The sequence below is a fragment of the Falco naumanni genome, chromosome 3 (genome assembly GCF_017639655.2).
Source record: "Falco naumanni isolate bFalNau1 chromosome 3, bFalNau1.pat, whole genome shotgun sequence".
NCBI classification, from domain to species: domain Eukaryota; kingdom Metazoa; phylum Chordata; class Aves; order Falconiformes; family Falconidae; genus Falco; species Falco naumanni.
Genome location: NC_054056.1, coordinates 80,236,307 through 80,252,476, shown reverse-complemented (window position 1 = coordinate 80,252,476; position 16,170 = coordinate 80,236,307). Strand labels below are relative to the sequence as shown.

At 36.9% G+C, this 16,170-nt stretch overlaps 1 protein-coding gene across 6 annotated transcripts in view; it reads left to right on the top strand.

Annotated features, from left to right (window-relative positions):
• Positions 1-16,170, top strand: part of NCOA2 (nuclear receptor coactivator 2) — a 189,735-nt gene that overhangs the window by 39,630 nt on the left and 133,935 nt on the right. Inside the window, exon 3 of one of the 6 annotated variants that reach the window (XM_040588017.1) lies at positions 3,141-3,231. The exons of the other annotated variants lie outside the window; for them this stretch is intronic. The gene's annotated coding sequence lies outside the window, so the exon portion shown is untranslated. The remainder of the gene's footprint in view (positions 1-3,140; positions 3,232-16,170) is intronic. 6 annotated transcript variants of the gene reach the window in all.

Below are 16,170 nucleotides of genomic sequence, written 5' to 3'. Positions count from 1 at the left end.
AGTGGGATACTGGCCGCTGTAGCTGCATGCTGAATCTGTTTTTTTAGGATCATTGTGTCATGCCTGGAGGTAAGGGATCTTCTGACCTGCATGGTGACTTTTGGAAGGTAAATTGAGAGTACATGGGAGTAGAAAGTTTTCAAAGTGATTCTAGCGTTTCCATTGCTACTTTGGTGGTGGTGAGCCCAGTTTTATAACTGCTGGTTATGACTGTGTTGTGCTGCCAAAAATTTTGCAGGAATGCAAGAGAGGAGAAAAATTTGGACTTTAACAGTTTATACATCATCCAATAGTGAATGGAATTTCATGGGGTAAAATGAAAACAGTTATGTATCCCATGGGGATTTCCTCTGCTGAATATCAAAGGTATACTGTAAGCCATTGAGGTGTAGGCACTTCTGCTTGAAAAGGTTTCAAGATCCTTTATGATGAAAGGAGTTAGGCAGCTGAAGTATAAGTGTTACTAATGAAGTCTCGTTAGAAGGTACATAGCAGTGTTATTTGAAATATCCCATTGACCTCAGTAGGTCTTTGTTTTATTTCTTTTCTCATTGTTGCTATTTGACATTGAGACTGTTGAAAAGATACTGTGATTTGATGTTTTTGGGTATGCCTGGCATTTTCATCTGTGACCTGCCTCACACTGGGCCAAATTCAACTTTGGCAAACCAATGCCCTGAAATTACTAGAAACTTCATCCCTTTAAAAGCAAATCTTGAAATCACAGGAGCTTGCATATTACACTTTCTGAAGTGTTTAGGCATAATGCATGTGTTGTAGTTAAGATGTCTTTGTTTTAGTGTGTATGCGTATTATGTACTTAACTGTTGGACAAAATTATTATGATGTGTACTAGAAGATTATAGTATTTTTCAAATCTACAGAACTTCTAACCAGATTGTTACTACCTTGCAAACAGCAGTTTTGAGTGTAATAGGAAACTCCTGCAGGGTGCTGTTAACTTTCCTAGTAAACCTTGCAAGACAGAGGCTGTCACCTTATGTTTTTGCAGCTCGCAAAACAGCAAAGCTTTAATTCTAAATAAGGTCTTTGAGAACAACCAAAATATTTGCTTAAAAAAGAGAAAGAGAGGGAGAGAGTTGGAGGATGTCAGTCACCTGCTCCTGATTTTCATTAAACTTCTCTGATATTTGGGATGTTCTCCCTTTTTCAGCCTTGACGGACACTGGCCAGTTAGGTCAAAATTTGCAACTGGCAGGCATGTTGCAATTTTTAATGTGTTGCTTCCCTAGGTATCCGTGTTGAAAACCAGAAAGTTTATTAATGCTGAAAAAAGCAAATACACTTGATAAATTTGTAATGAAAGTTAATTTGCTTGGTGTTTGTAGGTTTAATTGGGATATGACAGGAACTGTTTTAATCTCAACTAGTGAGCAACTTCAGTGACAAATTGTAGCTTGACTTCTGGAGCTGCTGTTCAGAGATCTAAGAATCAAACAGGTGATGAAAAGCGATGTGAAGAGAGCAGTGCTGCTGAAGACTGAGGAGCTTTCTGGTTTTCATTTAAAAATATATTTTAAAAAGATAATTAGGATTTCTGAAAATTATACTTAAGATAAATTATCTCTCGGGTAATTTTTTTCCTTTGTATTTCTGTGAAGTTAAATAAACAGAGATACAATTGTTTGTAATCAATCTTAAATACTTCAACAAAAGCTTTTCAGAAGGTAATATTCCTGGAAGCTGCCAATTTTACTGATGCAGCCATTCATATCAACACCACTGGTAAACAAAATACAGAAGGAATTGCAGGTAAAGAAAACGGAGTTCTGTTACAGCAATACCACCTTCATTGCTTTTTTTAGCTGAACTGCATGCAGGGCTCTGCAGTCACACAGTAGAATAGCAAGTGGTTTTATTCCACCAGCTTGGCCAATATAATCAACGTTTATGTGAACAAATTATGGTTAACTGCAACAGGATTATCTCTAATATTTAACCTGTGATCTCTAGAAGCTCAGTGCACATATGTTGTTAAGAAATCGATGGCAGTACCGCAGAGAAGCCTGTGTGTGTAACGAGAAGTGGTAGTTGCCTGAGCGGAGTTGGAAGCAGAGGTTTGTTCCAGGCAAGTTGATTGTGGGGGTTGCTGGAAGACATGTCTTGAATCCTCCAGCTTAGGTTGCATCCAGTCAGATGAAACAGGAACAGTGTTCTTCAGCAGCTGCATGTTGGGTTTTTTCTCCATGATTTTTTTTAGAATACTGTACAATTTGTGTGGTTTACACAAGAGGCTTAAGGGACTTTGTTTATATTGATGTGTTCCTCATCTGTACACATTGTTCTAGGTATGTACCTTATGAAAAAGGCAATGTAAGGACAAGCTAAAGTAAAAATACAAGCAGGAGTATTGTTTTAGTAGAACATATTAAAATGGCAATGGATATAACAATAAGAGGCATAGTCAGGGGGTCTGTATACAGAGATCTTGGCTCCCATTCTAGCTAGACTCGCTGTGGCATAGCAAAATTACATACAAGAATGTAAGGAATTAAAAGTCATAAGATTACCAGGAGTTACAAGACTCCACTGAGTCTAAGTATAGAAGAACATTTTAATGCTTTATTAAAATCAACAGTTAAATGCAACTTGCAGAAAAAGATAAGACCTAGAAAAGTCATAACCTTAACCCGATAACACAGACTTTTTTGAAAAGCAGCATATTGGTAAAAGAAATTTTAAATCTGTGCTCTTCATAAGAATCCAGTGGTAGAGTTGAGCAGCAAGGAAAACCCCCTTTGAGACTTTGGTTTAGCCGCTAAATCATACAAAATAAGGCATTGCTTGATGTATGGATAAAATGAAAACAAAAAGAAGTAGAGAATTAGAATTAGCAGACTGAATTGATGTTAAGAAGCGAAATAAGCAGACTGAATTGGACATTTAATACTCGTATTAACTTGAGTTCAGCACAAGTTCTGTCAGTGTAAGACTGTGCTTACTAGTTGAGCTGTCTTGTTTGAAGCTAATGGTTAATAGCTTAAAAGTTGATTAACTTGTCATACCAGTCTCACCATACTTTTGTTTTTCTCAAACTAGATGAAAGGTTTCTTTAAGTATGGTTACTGTAGTACTGCATTCCTGATGATGCTGGTAGCTAATGACACTCTTTGTTGTAGAAATCAGGAAATGTGGGTTGAGCCTCTGCGATCTGTGTGGCTTGAGTATGAAAATATGTCCTAAATGGCAAGGTCTTGCTGGAACAACTTGGTATGTGATATTGCTAATAATAAATCTGCAGCTTTCGCTTTTCAGATTAATTTACTCACTTGCTAAATGTAATGTAATGCTAAATCACTTCCACCATGACAAAATACTGCATCTAAAACTATCTTTTTATAAAAAGACTTAATATTTCTTAGAGTGCTTGGTATGGGTGCCTGGCTTCTGTCACCAATACTGTCTGATGGCATTTTCATTCAAAATCTGTTTGACACACAGGTTCTGATTGGCTAAATGGGCTGACATTTAACATGAATTAATTTCATTACACTAATTAAAACAACCCTTGTGGTATGCAGCCTTGTATTTCCATTTGAATTTTTAATTTAAATACAAAGAAATTATTCATAAACGTTTACATAATAGAGTGCTTGCCATAAAGTGCAGTTAATATATGCCAAGCTCAAATGTTTTTACTGTGAGCCAGAGGCGGCTGTGAGACTTTCTTGCCTGTTTGGCTTGTTTTTCTGAGTTTTCAGTGAAGTGTGGGTGGGGCAGAATTGGCATTGGGGACTAGAGAAAGATTTCTGGATTTGCAATTGATTTAACTGAAATATTAAAGTCCTTGTGTTTCTTAGAAATTTCATTTTGACCATATTTATTGAAAAGCAAGATGATTTTACTGAAGTGATGTTGACATGCCTTCCTAAATCAAATGCCTGTGTAGTACACTGGATGTTTAAGGAAGGTCCTAGGGTTACTTGTTCTCTGTCTAAAGAAAAAGTTGTCTGGGGAAATACAGCCCCTGCCCAAGTATCTCCTGTGGCTGCCGCTTGGATCGAGAGCATAGTTTAGTCTCCTTCTTAACCTCTGGTGTCTGTACTAAGTACTGCACCCCCTGGAAACTTTATTATGTACTGATCTATTCTATCTAGCTGTGTTACGGACCAGCTCCTCAACCATGATCACGGAGGATAATGTGGATAGTTCAGTTCTGCGGAAATGAATTTCATCCAATCAAGGGCATGGTAGTTGTTCGCATGGTGGATGCTGAATGCCTGCCTCCCCATGTTGACTCTTGTTGTGCACTGCCACGTCCTTTGGTGCAAAAATGTAAACGGAAAGATCAAAACCTACAGGTTTTCAAGCATGCCTGAACAGATTGTCATTGTTGCGGTGTGTGTACAGTCAGTTCTGTTCTGTGGGATGCCTCTTGGGCGTTCCTCATTTCTTCACAAGCAAAAGTCGTTTAGTTTTAGCAGAATTAACTTATTGAGAAAGCCTGGTGATTTTAGTTTTTCCTGAAGACTGAAATATGAAGAGAATGCACTGAGGAGTATTGACGTGTAGTAGCATCCCCTTGTAATGTGCCTATCCTCTCTGGCCTTCCTGGAGATTGGGGAACTGAGAACAGACCAGAAATGTGTACTTGTTGTCAGTTTTTGGGATATGTGGCAAAATTTCATAATTTTCTGCAGGTTTACTGGACAATAGTGAGGTTTTAGGAATTATATAGTGGTTCTAAAATAATCTTTCAGATAAACTTTTAATACGAGAAGGAATCTGGAATCTCTTCAGTATCTCCCCCTGCTGTGATCCTGTCGAATAATACAAAAATTCTAGGATTTGTAGCTCTCCCAGTTACATTCAGCTGTGGAAGGAGTGAAATCCCCAGTATGCTAAATCAAACTTTTTCTTCTATTAAACATACAACAACATTTTGTACCTAAAAGTAGTACATTAAATAGTTCAGTAGATTTACTTGGTGAGAAGGCTACAAATGTTGAAAGGGTGAATTCATTGCAGATAAGACCTGGAAGAGTGGATGGGTTAGAATGCAACAGTTGGATTTTTGGAAGTGTATTGGAAAAATAATACTCCCAATTGTTCTACAAAATGCCAAGATGCCTAGCCTTCTAGTCTGTATTTGTTTGTTCAGGTTTTAAATCATTTAGTTATCTTTGATATGATCTTTAGAAAGTGCTTGTTAACATAATTGTGATTCAGTAGAGTAATTCTTTCTTCATTTTATTGCCTTAAAAGCAATTTTTTGCTTTATATTTAGTACTGTGTTGGTTTCCCTTCTACTCTAAACAGTTGACTTGTAAAGATTGCATGCAAAGTTTGGCCCTGAAGATATGGCAAAATTAAAAATACAACAGGATGGAAAACGGTTGCTGTTCTAGGAGCTAGTAGTTTTGAGTTGGCTTTTTTGGGGTTGGAGAATGGTCTGTTTTTTTTACTTTGTAGATCTGTATATTAAAAAACCAAACCAAAATACCAACAGCCCCTTGCCCCGACCACAGAACTCTGCTAGGCTTCAGATCATAACTTGGAGTTACAAATAGGTACCTCCTGCTAATTGCATGGGATATGTATACCTAGTACATCTTGAGTTTTCTAGGATGATATTAAAGCTGCAAAGAAATACCGAGGTGGTGAATACAGTGCCTTTTTAAAGGTTTTGTTTTCCACTTTTTTGCATTACTTCTTATCTTGTTTTATTTTTTTGCTTCATTAATAAGAATTGTAGTTATAAAATCTGGATATTATCAAATCAAGTCTAGGCATTCGTGAGGTTGGAGCCAAAGTTTCATGACTTGCCAAGGCAAGAAGGATTCAGTAGTAAGAAAAACTGAGTACATTGTCTTTAGGAAAGCATTCAGGTCTCAGATAAGACTGGAATTCTGCTGTTGATTACATCATTTGTGAGGTGCTACATGCATACAATTGCTATCTTGCCTTAACTCACCTAAGAGAAGGCCAGTGCACAGAAATACTTTTTTTCACTAGAATACTGCAATGTCTTTTCTGTTTAATGTGTCAATGCTGCAGCAAGTTTGAAGAAAAGTTACTATATATAGTGATTGCTCTAAAATGTAATTTAGCACTATCAGGACCTAATTCTTCCATAGGCGGTTTAAAATTCTCCTTCTATAAAATTTGTGGTATATTTGGACTGCTCAAATATGAGTTGGATGAGGGGAAACAAAATAGAAAACTATTACAGTATGCATTTGCTAAGCTCTGTGTAGTGTGGTTATTGCATTTAGTCCTGGGTTCAAACTCTGAAGGGTGGTAGTGCTGATTGAGAGAAACTGAAATTGGGATTTATTTTTTTTTTAATCTACATTATTTTGCAAAAGGTAAGGGGGAATAGTTGAATAATTGTTCAGTAACTTAGTTGGGATTTTAGCATGACATTTTAAATATATAATCAGTGCTTTGGATTGATTCAAACTTGGAAAACTTTGCCCATATAAGGGAGATGGATGGAAGATGATCCTAAAATAGGAGACTTGGCACATGCCGAACATCTTCAGAGGGGTATGAATGTAAGGACTGTTTCCAGCAAGATAGCTCTAGAAAAATCATAGCATTTTAATGTGCTCTTAAGTTTCAGGCAGCAAAATTTCCCAGTTGTGTGACAACCTCAAATAAAACTCTCAACTTCAAAAAGCTGAAGTCCTGGTGCAGAAAGTAATCTGGAATTGTTCTATCTATTTTTTTTTTAAATAGTAATACTAAAATAATAAATCCCTCTTGTAATAATCTCTGAAGTAGTCTGTACACTGGGTGCTCTTATATCCTGCTGTTCTGGGATTTTTGCACCTGAAGCTGTAGTAAAAGTAAAATACGAGTTTTTGCCTGTAGGGCACCTACTCTTCCCCTCTCCAGAACTGCTCACTCACATGTTGCTAAAATGGCCAAGGAGTAATGAGCTACCCTTTCTTCTCAGTTAGGAATAGTTTTAAAGTCTTGCTTAGTCTAGAGTAAGGGGACTTGCATCGGTGCAGTGTGAGCAAGTTATTGTTTGTCAGTTAAACCTGATTTTTCTGTGCATACTCTTACTCTGTTATATGTATTCCTTCTTGCCATTGTTGTGGTATCTGTACAGCATAGATTATCCCTCAGGAAAAAGCTAGACTACCTTACAATGAATGCCTGGTGCTACGAGTGTAACATTGTACACTGGGACTGCGTTCGTGCTGGCTGTAGGGACCTTGGATCCACTACAGAATTGCAATTGTGAGTTCAGAACCTAACCCAGTAACAGATGATATCTTGCTGAAGGTTTCGTCTAGAGATGTTAGAGCTAGACCTTTATTGTTTAAGTAATGCTGGAAGATGGTAGTCTGGATCCATTTAAAGAAGTGTGTGTTGAGTTTAACTGTATTGTATTCACTTAGCCCAATGCGTCACTTTTCTTTGTTACAATAAAGCTTTAATCTGTTTATATTATTGCATCTTATAGGTGTTGATGCTTGCAAGCCTAGTGGGATATTTGCTAGGCCAATAAGCATGATAATAAATCTGTTCACTCAATGTATATTAGGGTTAGGCCTTGTCTAGTCCAGGCTTTAAAGGTGTGATCCTGATTGATCTACCTAGCTCGTTCTAATTAATACCTCTAGTTAATGGAGTTGAAGCCTAGGGGGAAGCTTATGCATTAACCTGTGAAGTTGAGCACTTCTTGAAGAAAAATTGCTTTGTCTTTGCTAGAGCTTTAGTAAGGAGTTAATTAGATCTAAACAGGTAACAGATCCAATACCACTCTTAATTTCCAGGCAACGTAGTGCCTTAACCTTGACTGTGCGCTTCCAGGATTTCAGGCTTTCTGTGATTCCGTGCAGTTTCTCTGTTCTTGTCAGCTCTTGAGAGCTGTGGGTAGTACAACACAAATGTGATGAGAGGTGCTATGTTTTCCCTGTATACCAAGATACCCTTCTCTTAGAAAGGATTTAATGACCATTTAAAACTCAGAAATTCAATGTTTAAACCAGTTTAGCATTAAAAGCAATGATTATCATTAGGCTGTCTGCCTGTCTTAGGGTTTCATCACTTGCTAGTTTTGAATTATTAGACCTTTTCAACAAAGATTGGCAAATATCTCAAAGAGAGAAGGAATAAACGTATCAATGACATTATAATAAGAGAAAGTCAAGTAAAGGAGAGAGACTTTATTAATACCTGAACCGAGGAAGAAAAGGCGTTGAACCCAAAGGAGCTGGCATAGGTTAGGGTGATTTCATAAATGTCTCTGGCATGGGAAAAGCTTTACAAATTCAGTCCACCACATGACACAAACCTGTAGGAAAGTAAGCTTTGTTAGTTGCAGTGTTTGTTGAATGATGATGTTTAACAAGCATGTATTATTTCACAAATAGGGTTACTGTAAGCAATCTGCATTAAACAGCCTGGCTTTTGGAAGTCAGTGATTTGTTGTGTGTATGTTGAATTAACTGATAAATTAATTTTACTTTAGATTTCAAAGGTGCATTCAAGATACATTACACTGTCATTAGTAAAGTCAAAACTTAGTCTGAAATGATGGACTAAATTTGACTCAGAACAGGCATACAAATTTTGTTAATGTTATTTTGTAGACTCTTTAAAGGTGTTTTGTAGGATGATTGAAGCATCTCATACTTGGATGTAATCCTCCATGTAAATGGTCTTATTTTTTTGCTAATGAGACTTTTCAAGTAACTTGTGTCAAGGTGTCAGATCAGTTTTCTTTCCATATACAACAGTGGGAACAATATTTAGGTGCAATTGCAGGGGAAAGATGCTTCAGCTTTCTGGGAAGCATCAGTCTGTCATCACAGTCAGAGATGGTATATGAAGGTAGGCTAATCTGTATCTTTCACATCTCTGTGACTCGATGTCTTGCTTTTCTCTATTTGGGAACACGTAGAAGACTTTTCTTTGAATCTTGACACCAATTAAATCACTGATTAGATCTTGTAACTTTTCACTGTATATGAAAATCAACATGTATATGTACATAAGGATTGCATAATGGCATCAGTAGGCTGGTTACTTTTCCTATGTATGTAGAAGTGCTTAGCAAAGGGCATTTTTTAATGAGGAGTTTGTTTGCTTTTTCCCATAAGACTACTGCTTCAGATTTGTAATGTTATCTGTTTGTTTAGATAATCAGGAAGAAGTGGAATTTTCTTTGCCTGCAAATGTGTTGTCTTTTCTGTTAATTCCGAAACTCATTTATTGTGTGTTGGGATGAAGCTGCTTTGGCAAATCTCAGAACTATCTGATGTCTGTTTCTAACAAGGTTTTAATTTAATTTAAAGCATTTCTTATGTCAGAAATGCAAAAGTGGTAAATTGATGTTTATTGCTTCTAGTTAAAATTTGTTGAAAATTTTTATTAAAATTAAAAATGTTAAAATGTCTTAGAACTGCTGTAATAAAACATCTTTTTAAAATTAATCTTCTACTTTGAGAGCATGGCTTCATTTTTCCTTGTTTCTCCTCTCTGCTTAATTAATGAAAGGGATCAGTATAGCTCCTGTTTGTGTCTCAGTTCACAGAGATTATTACATTGTCTTGCTTTGCTGTTTTACTTACAACTTTATTTTCCTTATTAATAAAGTGCTTTTGGGTTTGTTTTTTATTTTTAAGTTATGAGGGTCAGAGACAGACGATGATACTATTTTAACAATGCCCTTTTTATTCATAGCAGATCTTTGTGCACATGAGAGTAATAATGGAAACAGACTGGGGTGGGTAAGATACACTGGAGTTGGTGAGCGGAGGTGCAGGGTGCCAGCCATTCCAAGCCAACGTGCTTTTGTTCCTGACTGATGCCATCAACAAACCAAGGCAGCCATGTTTTTATGGAATTATGACCACATTTCATATTTCAATTCACATTGACAAAATTTAGGGATTTAATGTATCTTTGAGAAGATTTATTCCAAAATTATTTTGGAAGGCTTTAGCGATGCTGGCCTTTAGTTTGAGCAAAGTGATGGAGTTCTTGTGCCCTGCGTGCTGGTATGCAGATGGTAATTCTGTAGCTGTGCTAATTTGAGTACAGCTGTGATTAACTTGGGCTGCAAAAAACTGAAGTAATCCCCAGTTCTGCCACTTTCTGCTTCTCATTTGGAGAACTTTTTTTTTTTTTTTAAAAAAAAGTTGTGTTGTGGTTGGAATCTTCCTGTTTCCATTCGGCTCACTTTCCATTCCAATAAAATGAAGATGGCGGTGAAGGAAGTGAACTTTCTTCCCCAAAAGGCAGCTAGATGGAAATCAGCCAAGGATCAAGTTAAGGCATCTCTTGGGAAATCACTGTGGACTTTTTAGAGTGTTGTTTCCAGTGTATGGACATCTGATCCAGGTTATAAATATATAGCAAAGAAGAAAAAAAAAAGTATGTATGCAAACGCTGATTAGTTTTTCTCCTGTGTTAGAAAAGTGAACAATTTATATACATGAACAATCCAAAGATCAAAAAGCACTTGACAAGATCGTTTTGGGTTATTTTTCTTCTTTTAAAATTTATTTTGTATTTTGAATTTTTTTAGGTTACTGGCTGATACTCTTTTAGGTGGAGAAGTTATGGTAGTTAGGAAAAACACGGCCATTAGAGCTTTTGTCTCATTCTTTTCAGTTCCTTGGTGAAAGGAGACTTGTCAGGTTCACCTGTTGGTCTAAGGAAATTGTGCTAAGGAAGAGCAGTACTGCAAATCTGGTGAATATTTTTGCATGAAAAATTTGATGGAAAATATAGTAATGTTTGACCCAAAAATCTACTCTGAGGAACATTTGCTTCCATTAGGAAATCCTTGAAAAACAAAGAAAACAAAAACCCCGAAACACCACCACTAAAAAAAACCCGAAACAACCCACTTCAAATACAAATTTATGATTGGAAAACTGAAACATACCTGAGTGTATTGAGGACATCTGACTTTGTCAGAAACTGTGCCATTAATTATCTGTGATTTTTCAGACAACCCTGAGGGAAATGATTTTAAGTGTTTATGACAGAGCGTAAGATGAAGATCTGCTAAGGTTACGCTACAGATGAGTGGTTGACCCTCCAAGAGATGAGGGAGAGAATAGAGGAGGGTATCATGGGAGATTTCAAGCTGAGGAGTTCATGCTAAGTCTCACTCTGGTAGTACCATGACACTGGACATTCTAAATGTAGATATGGCAACTTCCTTATGCAAGGTGTTTCGCATCCTACTCTGAAAAAAAGTCTTTACATCCCATTGTGTAAAATAAAGAAAAGTTGAATGTGAAACTAAAAAAAAATGCTACAAGTTTCAAGGCATGATCAAATCTGAACCAGTTGGAGGCAAGGGGGGGGGAGTACATGTCTAAAGCTAGCTGTGCATAAATTTGTCTATTTTACACTGCAGAAAGTGTCAAATACACAAATAGTGGTAAGCCACATGATTTGAAAAATAATTGCTTTAAAAAAAAACCAAAACAACAAACCAACACTCTGTAGATGAGAAATGATGGTTTAAAATCTTCAATATTATGAAGAGAATTAAAGGAGTTTGGGAATGGTGTGTACCAAATGGGGGGGGGGGGGGGGGGGGGGGGAGAAGATAACTTTAAATCAAAGCTTGTGACTGTAGGAAGTAAGAAAGGAAAAAGCAAAGCAACCTACAGAAAAAACTAACTTGGCAATTAACAATACAGAAAATGAAGAATGTATTTCTTTTGATTATTTGGTGTGTGTGGTTTGTTGTTTTGTTTTGTTTTTTTAAGTAATACTCACCATGTTTTGATATCATGAGCTGCTGCTGAAACCCTTGCCTTTCCTGTAGGACTTAGCAGGCTATGAAAGAATAGAGGAGTTAGAGTATGCCAGTTTCTGTCCATAATTTCATGGGATTATCTGCAGACCTATCTGTGCTGATAAGGTTGATTTTTCTTTTTTTATTACACACCCACCCACCCCTGAACTTGACACATGTGGGAAATTTAGATATACGTAGAAGAAGTTTAATGTCTTGGGCAGGCGAGCTGCTTGTTCTAGACTTAACAGCTTGACTCCAGCCTCAGATAAAATCTTGAAGAGGCTGACCAAGGACTTGATTAACCAGGAATTAAAACAGAGCAATATAATTAATGCTAGCCAGTATTGTTTGACAAGGTCATCTCTGATTTTATCTGGAGGAACAATTAGTAGTTTTCATGTAATATGCTAATATACAATATATTTCATTAACAGACCTCAGATAAACTTTAAGTGACTTAAGTGCTGAGGTTGCTGTCCAGCTCCTTCCTCTTCCCAGCAGTAGCTGTGGAAGGACAGTACAGTGTTCCCTTATACATTCTTAAAAGTATTTTTTGTTTCGTTCTTTTAATCCAGAACCATTGAAAAACAGAACAGAAACAGACCTAGGAACAAAGAGTAGAAATCGGGCCTTTCTTCTCTTTTAAAGAGCTCCCTAACTGTAGGCAAAAATAAAATAAAATAAAATTGCATTTGCTATCACATTTTGCCTGGGTTTCTTCCAGTCATTCTGCATAGTGAAATACATGCATAGAGAGTGCAAATGATGAGCATTTGGATGCTGCAGGGATTCAAGGTATAATTAGAACCATGACTGTCATTCATTCTGGGTAAATCTTTTGATGGCCCTGTGGACCATACAGTTTGAGTTGGCGTTGCATAGAATTTTAAGAAATTAGAACAAGGCAAACTCCATGTACCCGCTATTAATACTGGCTAATTAGTATGTTCCAAATAGGGAATTGCTGAGCAACTAAATTAGCAGAAAACAGAGTAACTTATTTGGTCATATGCCCTTTGAAATTTGTGATACAAAATAGAACTCTGTATATCAAAATAGTCTTTAAATGATACAAAAGTGTTTGAAATAAGGAACAGTGAAGAGAACAAGCAAGTGCTAGAGAGCTGGATGGATCACTTCACAAGTGGTAGCAAGCTAACAAAATGTGCATTTGAATAGTCAAATACGGAGTTCTGCATCCAGAAACAAAATAACAAAGGTGGCGGCTGTAAGGGGGTGATGGTGAATAATGAGCTGAATCCAGGAGTCCCCAAATCGTGGTGGAAAGGACTAATACAAATGTAGTTGTGTGAACAGAAAGCACAGAGCAAAGATGTACTGCAGGAGTCAGGATGTTGTACAATTTGTGCATTAAGCTACAGTAATTATTAGTTTGCTGGCACCCACAAGTTGGGTTCGTAAATTAGAACTGCTCCAAGTCAGACCTTTTGATTAAAGAATCAGAAAAGAGCTGAAAGAGCTGAGAACCTGTGGGTGCTTCCCTTTGAAAGGACAAGGCTGAAGTTGGAAGAGGTTACCTTCGCCTGCCCAGTGTTCCTACACAATGAATGGTTCTGCAATACCAGGCCCTTAAGTTAAGCAGATAAATCTGTAAGCAGATCCAGGGGCAGGAAGGCTTGATACATTTAATTCAAAATTAAAGGTGCAAGTTTTTATAGGAAGGATAACAACAGCAGAACATTACATTGCCATGTACGGGAGTGGATTTCACAGAAATTTTTAATCAAGATCAGATGTCTTTCTATGAAGAAAAGCACTACTTCAAAGATAAATTAAAAAATTAATTTAGTTTTATTGCCTATAGTAAGATTGTTGGATTACAATACATCTTCTCGTTTTATTAGTCTGTGCTCTGTAATGTGATCAGGTGTTTTCTTACTACACACATTAATAGTGAGTCTCCTTCTAAAGGACCCCAAAAGGGAAGGTGGAAAACATCATCACATGAAATCCCCAGTTCCCCAGCATGATAAACATCTGGCTCTTCATATGAGACTTGAATTAGTTTATTATTTTTAGTTCACAGACATCTTGAATCGGGGCTGTGTAATTTACACATTACATTTGTATTCAAACTTGTGCTAGTAGTCTATAAATGAACAGCTCGGCAGCAAATATACTGCAAAGGCAACTCTAGTTCTTTGGCATCATGTTTTTAATGTATTTCATGTATAGTTGAGAAGTTTTTCATCAAATTCTCATTTTACAACATGGGTGTTTTATTCTTTAACAGTTCATTTACTTAAATCACAAAACATTGTCTTCCCTCTCCCCCCCCCCCCCCCCCCACCCCCCCCCCCCCCCCCCCCCCCCCCCCCCCCGAAGTCTGATTTCTTAGTATTTAAATAAAATTTTGGCTCTAGTCTTTTATATATTTAAATCATAGAAGCCTATTTATATGTAAGATATATAAACATGTTGAAACATATACTTACACATATATAAAACAATAAAGCTCAATGCATTAAAAATTGTAGCTTGTGAAGCTGACAACCCACGTAAAAGGGGAAAACAGTTGGGGAAGGTAATATTTTAAGCCACACTGTTAGTATAATATCTATAATTTATGCTGACAGACCTCAATATGAATACGAAATCTGATTTTCAGTTGCTTGCATCTTAACCAAGTTTTTGTGGTAGGCACCTACGAAAAGCTGAATTAATAAATACTTGTTCTGTATTTTTCAGTGGAAAATTTCTAGCTGTTTTTGTGCATGAGACTGGTTAAAACTGTATTGTGTTCTTTCTTAACAATTTTGTAGGCTGCATGCTTTGGAGTGAAGATATTTTTTTTTTCATTTTCTAGGAAAAAAACCCATTTTGTAATGTTTTTTTTTTTTTTTTTTTTGCTGTCCCAATGAAAGAACAAGCAAACATGGCCAGGGTGTAAGCTTTAAGATATAATAAGGGCCTAAGTTTCCATAACGACCTCCACTTACATATTGCCTGTTGCTCATGCTGGAAGCAGGCATAATGCTGGTCCTAAATGCAGATGATGCTGTAAGTGAAGCAGGTCAACTTACTGATGAACTTCTTGGAAAGCTCTCTTATGAAGGTTAACACTCGACATGGAACACTTCTGAATACTGCAAGAAATGGTGCATGCTGTCATGAAATGGGTAATGAAATTAAGACAAAACATTGAATAGGGTGAATATTGTGGTGAAGTACAGTGGACAGCACAGTTAGAAAAGGGCACGTGCATGGTTAAATGCATTATAATTCATCCATGTGAGGAGACTGATTTGTCAGGTCCTAACTCAAGAGCTTGATTTTTCTATTCCTGTGCTCTATTTGTTTGGAGTTTTTTGGGGGTGTATTAACATAGAAACAGAGCAAATGAGATGATAACCCTTATTGTCATGTTAACCTGTTTTTGACTGTGTTAAGGGATTTCCAAGTGTTTTTTTTCTGCTTTTTGCTGTCATGTTTTTATAACTTAACTCTTTTGAATGTTGAGAAGTTTTATAGGGGTGGAAAGGAAGCAGTGCCTCTTCATGATAGAAACGTGATAGCAGAAAGAAGTGTCTCCAGGATCACTTACTTCCCCTCGCTGTCTGGGGATGGTTTTAATGGCTTTAGTCTCCTGCAGATATTCAGTTGCACTCACGCCAAATTAACTATTATCCTGTAACTGGTTATAAATACTAAGGGATAAAACAACCCTGAAGAAAGTTAATTCAGGATTGGAACTGCACATCTTCTCTTGTAAATATTGAACGTTTCATTTCATTCCTCTGTCAGTCGCAGCTTGTTGCCTTCAGCCTTTTGTCAGCTCTTTGGGGGTGAGGAAACCCAAAATCCATTGCCTGAGGTGAAGGGTTCACAAGCCCAAGGACCTATAGGGGTATTGCAAACACAAGTACAGAACTTGCTGTTACTCAAAAGTACGTGTAATAGAGGGGTTTATTCTGTCTCTGTCAATGATTAGTGCACATGTGGTACATGTGTAAATGCTTGTGCTCTTTTTTGTGGGGTTTTTTGGTGGTTTTCCTTTTATTTTTTGATTATTATTATATTTAAGGCATGTACTTTGAGCAAAATCCTATAAACTCAGAAAGAAAATTTCTGCTTTGGAACTGAAATGAGCATTTATCAATGGTCACTATAGTAAAGATTTGTACAGTGTCACAGAGTTTGTTTAAAAGTCAACGTACCTCTTCCTTCCCCCTCTAATAAACAACCAAAAACTTCATTAGCTGCAGTACTTGTACATAACCAGAAGTGTGTTATCAGATCATCTCAAATACATGGGGTGTGTGTAGTAGAAAGGAAACTAGTCTGGGACAGATAGTGCAGTTTTTTGGTGTGTTCTGCTATGTGAAGGGAAGCTCTGCAGTTGCAGAAATCCAGATGTGAATGTACTAAATGAAAATGTATTGAAGATCCAAACATTAAAATTACTA